A 7,410-nucleotide genomic window follows, 5' to 3' on the forward strand; every position below is an offset into this window, starting at 1 on the left:
GCTTTGTGGGAAGAGGTGAAACTCCCCTGTGATAGAGTCCCCATGGACTCTATGGCCACCAGCTTCCACACAAATTGTGCAGAGGTGCCTGTTTCTTGGCAAGCAGGTCTGGCCACAGTGAAACTTCAGTGTTCCTCTGAACCACTTTGGCCATGCGTTTCTCTATAATGCTGCGACTCAGAGGAAGGGAATCTTGAAGGGGGATATCAGGCAACCCATCCCCTGCCAACATTTGCCAAAAGAGCCAGAGCTGGCTGCTTTTGAGGTCCTTTTCCTAAAGATGACATTTGCAGGAGTAAGCTATATGGAGACACTACTGAAGATAATCACAGAATCATAGAATGGCCTGGGTTGAAAAGGACCACAATGACCATCTAGTTTCGACCCCCCTGCTATGTGCAGAGTCACCTGCCATCAGACCAGGCTGCCCAGCGCCACATCCAGCCTGGCTTTGGATGTATTCAGGGATGGGGCATCCACAACCTAAATCACATGTGGCTGAGACAATGCTGATTCTAATTTTGTGATACTTGGCTACTGTAATCTGCAAACAGAGCTCAGTGCTTGAAAGAGGCAGCAGCCTCCTTCCAGAGCCATTGGAGGCTGTAACAGGTACACACAGTCAGGAGACCCCTTGTTGCAGCTAAGGCACGTACACACTTCTGCTCTGTGCTTAGGAAGTGGCAGTGAGGATTATTATCGCCTTCACATTGATCTTTATACAAACATCATAAAACATAAGATAAAAACATAACCATTAAATTGTCTGGCCTCGCCAGCCAGCTGTTGCTTGTAAGTGCCAAGTGATTCATTTGCAAGGGGGGCCGTGGTGGCCCGCTCTCACAGAGCAGCCTAGCAGGACAAAAGAACAACTGGAAAAGTTCTCTCGATGCTTGCTGTGTGGCCCTCAGATAGGACTCGGTAAACAAAACATCCTCTGTGAAATATATGATTGAGGCTCCCGCCACACGAGAGGGACCTCCTGAAAGGTTCCTTCGTGTGAAGCTGGAGAGACCAGGAGCACCAAAGCTTTAGAGACAGAACACTGCAGCAAATGTAAGCAAACTGCTTCAGGAGGGACTCTTCAGTCTTTGAATTCAGCTTTTAAATAAAACATTCATCCTGAGACTAAAAAAAGACGATACCTTTAGTGAGTAATAAAGCATAAAGCAATTTTTTTTTTTTTTAGATGATACAATTATTCAATATAAAATAAGCTGGCTTTTTTGATTTATTGAAAAGCCAAACTCATGCTTTGCCTCAGGAAAAGAACCCACCATACAGCTCTCTGGTTTGCAGATGCCTCAGAGGCAGGGATGCTGCTGCTCTGGTTGGGATTAGCATCTGTGTGGCGGTCGGCAGGAGGATGGTTTATGTCTCAGCTGCAGTGCTTATTGGAGATGACGGGACAGAAGCTGCTGGTGAGCATCAAGGCTGAGAACAGCGCTTTGCTGAGAAGTTCTGCCCTCAAAGTATGTATGAAGCATTTGAATTTTAACAACTATTTGCTGGCATATGTGGATGTAATTAGGTACATATCAATCAAAGTTAGTTGAATATTTGAATTCATTCTTGCAAATGAAACACCAGCATTTTGGTGTGTGCTCTTTGTGCATCCTCGGCAGTGACCTGCTCCCACTTGCTTCCCAGGGTCCCTGCTGGCCTCCTCACCAGCGGCGGTGATGCGCTGCAGCATGGCATGACCCGGTTGAAGAGTTTCACCACGCTGTGATGGAAGCTTTGTGCCCGCTCTGCACCACACGGGATGACTTTTTGCACCATGCACCACCGGCAGCCTGCCTGCCCCAGAATGACTTCTCAACTGTCTCTGCCTCAGTACACGCTGATGCACAACCTGCTATAAGGACTTAAAGCCCAAATTTTCCAAAATGGAAACCATTTCCCATTCACATCATCTCTTGTGAGTTTTTCTAGAAGGCACACAGGACTTTTTGGGCCAGGTGCAAGGTGCTGCACAAATGCAAACTGGGAGATGAATGGATTGAGGGCAGCCTAGCAGAGAAGGGCTTGGGGATTCTAGATGAAAAACTGGATGTGAGCCAGCAATGTGCATTTGCAGCCCAGACGTATGGAACAGCTCTCCTGGGACACCATGGAGCTGTGACACATCAGCAGGCCCATGATGTCACAGGGTTCCCTCCTAAGTCACAAGACTAAGAGGAGCACCTACAGTTCTGTTCCGCAGCTCGCGCCTGCCCGCAGCTTTCTGGACAATTTTTTACTCTCCCAAGTGCAAATAGCACTTGGGCACTGATGCAGCCTGAGGATGTCTCTGCTCAATAGCTTTTTGGAAGACCATGAGTGGGATTTTAAGCAAATGGAGAGAGCGATGCAGAGACAGATGCAGCTGCTGGACCAGCACCTGCAGGAGCTGCGGGAGGAGCTGCTGCCCTGCTGCCCCTGCAGCCACCTCCCACCACCCTCCTGCCTCTGCTCATGGTCCCGCACAGCTGCCAGCCGGGCTGTGATGGCCACACGGGATGTGGAGCGAGACCTGGCCAGGTAATGGCTCCTGGGGCTGTGGCACGGCCTGGGCCGGCGGTTAGAGCGAGCCCCTGCAGGAGGGTGCAGGCTGACACTGGTGTGCATGGGAGGGGCAAGGTTTGGGATTTCTAAATTTAGGGCCTGACCACTGTTGTGGTGGTTTCAAGTCTGTGAAGTCAGTACAGATAAATCCAAAAGGCATCCCTGCAGGAAGGAATAAAATCTTTCAGCTTGAGGGAGGCCTGGTCAGGCCTTGAGAAACCAGGAGGGATGGGAGATCCCCAGCCTTTTGTCACACACCGTGCCCCACTGTGTGGGCACTGTCACTGCAGGCTCTAAGTGCTGATGCTGAATGGGCCACAAACGGTGCTGGGATCTCTGACTGCAGTGGCCATGCCTGTTTCCTCTCTTATGGCCTCATTTCTTCTTTCACCAGGCACATTGTCCTCTTAGTTTGGTGCCTTCTGCCCTCTTCAGCTGCAGTAAGAGAGGCAACCCTTCTGTTGTGCATTCCACATGTGGTTTGACCAAGAGCCTTGCTTCTGGTCAAGCAGACTTGCTATTTGACAGCAACAGAAATCATTTCAACAAGTCAGTGAGCCTCCAGATCAGCTCCACAGTGGTGTTTCTGTGATTTTTACCAGATGTGTCTCCTCCCCTTCTCCTAACTAAAAAATGTGATCTATTGCAACCACCCATTTGCAACATAGGGCAATGCATGACATGGGCAAACACAACAAGGAAGGCATGAAAAAGAGCATTGAGCTTTGTGTTGAAGTGAAAAAAATCTCAAATTCCCAGCTGTTCCATCCCAACAGGACATGCTGAAATGTGAGCAACCACCAATACCTGCAGATGTGGGCCAACACCATTGCATGTACTGTGCATCACCCTGCAGTTGAAGATGGAACAAATGGTTTATATTTGCTCCTCTTGAGCTCATAGTGATCCACCCATTCCTCCATGAGCTGGACTGAAGGGCTCTCTTCTTGTTTTTATTGCAGTGTACGGAGAAAACTGAACAAGATGTGCAATTCTTCCCAAAACCGCAAGGTTTTAGCAGTGATGGATGTCAAGGGTTTTGACCCAGAGGAGGTCACTGTGACGGTGAAGGACAGGAAGGTCCAGGTGCTGGCGGAGCACGAGGAGGCCCACACCACCACACGAGGGAAGGAATATAACTACAAAAAGTCAGGAAGGAGATCACCTTGCCACCGGGGGTGAGAGAAGACGAGGTGATGTACTCTCTAGGGCCAAACAGTGTTGTGAAGATTGAAACATCACAAAGACACTGCCCTCGTCTCCTGAGGCTCTGAGCTCCTGGGGCGCAGCTGGACGGGCTGTGCTGAGTAGTCCCTCTACTCCTTTATGTTGATCCATAGGCACTACCAACTCTCCTTGCTATTCCCAAAACAAAACAGAGCATTCAAAAAAAAAAAAAAAAAAAAAGGTAGTGTGAGCCTCATTTCAAAGAATTTTGGTGATCAAAAAGGGGGGGTGCCAAGAGGAAAACTCAAAGGTACAGGTGAAGGTGAATACTTGACTGGGGTCATTGCTGGAGACAGCATGATTTAAAGCAGGCATTGCTGCTGCTTATAATCTCGAGGATTTCAAAAGCCAAATGAAACCATTGATCAGTTGTGTTTCTATAATAGAGGCACTGCTCTCCAACCCATCACTTCCGTTTGAGCTGTTTTATATTTTCTAGGGCACAACAGAAATCACCTGAAGGGAAGGAGACTCCTTCCAAGGCAGCACCATGGCCTAGCCTGCTAGTGAAGAACTGTCCCACCTCTTTGGAATGTGGTGTGTCTTGCTTTCTTCTCTACATTCATCTGTATTTTCCTAGATCTCACATTGTCATTCTCTGTGAGATGCCACCTCTAGCAAAAGTCTTCTCACTCTGTTAGTGAACCAATCACTTCTTCACCCTCATGGAGAGGAACATCAGCAGAGCTTTCTCCTCTTTCCCACAGGACTAGTGGGTTTCCAATATTATTTAGTTATTCCAGTTAGAGAGGAAAATGCCTCTGGATACTGGAACTGCACATGTTGTAGTAGTATGGCTTCACCATGTCCCATGTTCTCTCACAGAACAGCTCCTCTGGACCAGCTCTGTCTCCTAGAAAATTTCATAGGAGGCCACCAGAGCTGTGTGCTGGTTAGGTGGTGAGAATAGACTGTCCCAGTCCACATGGAGCTGCAGCACGATGAGGTGCTGCTGTGGGAGCAGCAGACAGGAGCCCTGCAAAGTCAGCTTTCCCTTAGAAATAGGGGAAAAAAAAAAACAAAAAACAAAAAAAACAGTACTATTTGTCTGCTCAATTTGGCTCTTACAGATGTTGCACTACTAGGAAGAGCCTCATTGTGGATGCACAGAGGGTTTTAATTTAGAAGGTGTTGAAAATGTTGCAGAGCATTTCCCAGCAGATGAGCGCTGTAGCACGGGGCAGAATCAATAGCTCAGGATGTTTACAGTTGGGAGGGAGTGAACTGTCTGAACTTTCTTCAGCTGTACCGAAGGGTGTCGTTTGCTGCCATTTGGGCCAGGCTGGCAAAGTCAGCAGTGCTGTGGCCTCTCTCCAGAATCCTCACAGAACAGCTCCATCAGCCACATGTCCCAGCAAGAGGCTGAGGATGGGTTTGGCTGGAGCCAGCTGGGTAACTCAACTCAGTGCAAGATGTGCTGCTTTGGGCAGGTGTTCAGCATCCAAGCAGATCTTAAATATCTGGTATAAACTTCAAGCTTTATGGGCTCGGTGTGTATCTGGGTCTGCATGTACAGGTAGCCCACTTTTCCCGGTGTTGTTGGAGGACATATAGAAATGTGCTTTGCTCCTGCAAGGAGATACCTGGGAGACTCCTGCTCTCACCAATATGGGGAGATCATGGTTTTATTGACAGATATGATGTTATTCCCACATTTCAGGACCAGAAGGCACTATCAGATCACGTGGCCTCATCTGTCATACGACAAATCAGCACTCAAAGTGTCACTTCCAGAGAAGAATCTAGTCTTGATGTGAAGATTTCAGGTGACAGACTCCAGCACTTCTCTTGTATTTTGTTCCAGTGACTAATTCCCTTGTAATTAAATGTCATGCCTGGTTACTAGCATGAGAATGTCTGGCATCATCAGTTCATGAAATGTTCAGAGGAGGATGCTATTAAAGCAAGATGTAGGGGAAAAAAGTGTTTTCTCACAGAAATGAACCACAAACAGTCATTTTTTCCTAGTGATAGGGCTCTTAGTGCTTAAAGTCATAGATGACTTGGAGATTGGGAGGTATGCATTACTTTGCTTTTGTTTATTTTTCTTATTTCTGTTCTTTTTATAGAACTTAGTAACAACTGTATAAGTGTTCTTTTTCACTTACCTGTGCCTGAAGAGCAGGATAAATATTTTCAGCACGAATATGCCCCATCCTGATAAATGTTTTGAGAGTTATCTTATGTATTTTCTTTTGATGTAAAGTAAATGGAAGTCATGCACTGCTTTTGACAGCTGATAATGTAAGAATTTTTTTTATTATTTTTATTTTTTTTTGGTTGAAAGATTAATCTGCTCTATTTTAAGTTTCCCATTCAGAAAATAGCCACACGTATGGTATTAGCAGGGACATGGCTAACTAGGTGGTTGTGTGGGTGGCAAAGGAAGAGTTTGCCTTCCCCTAGCACATACACTGTACTGGCAGTAGGGAGCACAGCTCTAGGCTGAACAAACAGCATCTCCAACTTGGAGATGTGTCTCCTCTTAGATTCAAAACTCTGTAATAGCACATTTGATTTTGTTCCTGCCTTTAGTAGATGCAAAGGCTCAGATTGAACAAGCCTAACAGCAGCATTTAAATGACTGTTATTTCCATGTAACCTGTAGAAATGTCATTTTTCTTTGCTGTTCATTGTTTGCCATTATTCTACCCAAGGTGCAAGCTTGCTATGGTACTACTGGAATTACTGCATTCAGTTCTGAGGCTCCCAGCATAAGAAGGACATGGACCTGTCCAGGATGGTCAAGGGGAGGGACACGTGAATATTTCTCTCCTACAAAGAAAGGTTGATGGAACTGGGCTTGTTCAATCTGGAGAAGAGAAGACTCCAGAGAAATGGAGTGGCTTTCCAGTGGCTTATGGTAGCTTTCCAGTACCTAAAGGGACACCTACATGCTCTGCAGCTGAAGATGAAGACCTTATCAGGGAGTGTAGTGATAGAACAAGGTGTAGCTGTTTTAATGTAAGAGAGGGGAGATTTATAATAGATATAAGGAAGAAATTATTTACTAAAAGTGTGATGAGGCACTAGAACAGGCTGTCCAGAGACACTGTGGATGCCCCATCCCTAGAGGTGAGGGAATAGCCTCAGTTTGTGCCAGGGAAGGTTCAGCTTGGATATTAGGAAAAAACTTGGAAAGAGTGGTGAGGCATTGGAACAAGCTGCACATGGAGGCAGTGAAGTCACCGTCCCTGGAGGTGTTCAAGAAATGTAGAGATGTGATACTGAGGGACATGGTTTAGTAAACAATACTAGTGGCAGGTGGTTGGACTAGATGATCTTAGAGGTCTTCTCCAACCTTGAAGATTCTGTTATATGTCTTAGGAGATGAAGAAAATTCCTAGCTCATTATATATCCCGCGCAGTGCTAGAGTGTGGGCCAGGCAAAGCGCCATGCTGATCTTTTCAGTAACAGAAGCCAGTCACTCAGATAGGTCTGTGAGCACCCGCATGCTACGGATATTCCGGGGCCTACCCACAAGTGTGCTTGGAATCAATATCCTTCAAACACTGCTTAGAAGAGAGCTTGCTAGATGAATACCCTGTATCACAGCTTGGCATTCTCATGAGAGCATCTCCCTCAAAAAAAATCACGTTGCCACTAGGTGGCAGATTTATTGCTTTTTTTTTTTT

Source organism: Meleagris gallopavo, chromosome 3 (assembly GCF_000146605.3).
Source record: "Meleagris gallopavo isolate NT-WF06-2002-E0010 breed Aviagen turkey brand Nicholas breeding stock chromosome 3, Turkey_5.1, whole genome shotgun sequence".
In the NCBI taxonomy this organism is placed as follows: Eukaryota; Metazoa; Chordata; class Aves; order Galliformes; family Phasianidae; genus Meleagris; species Meleagris gallopavo.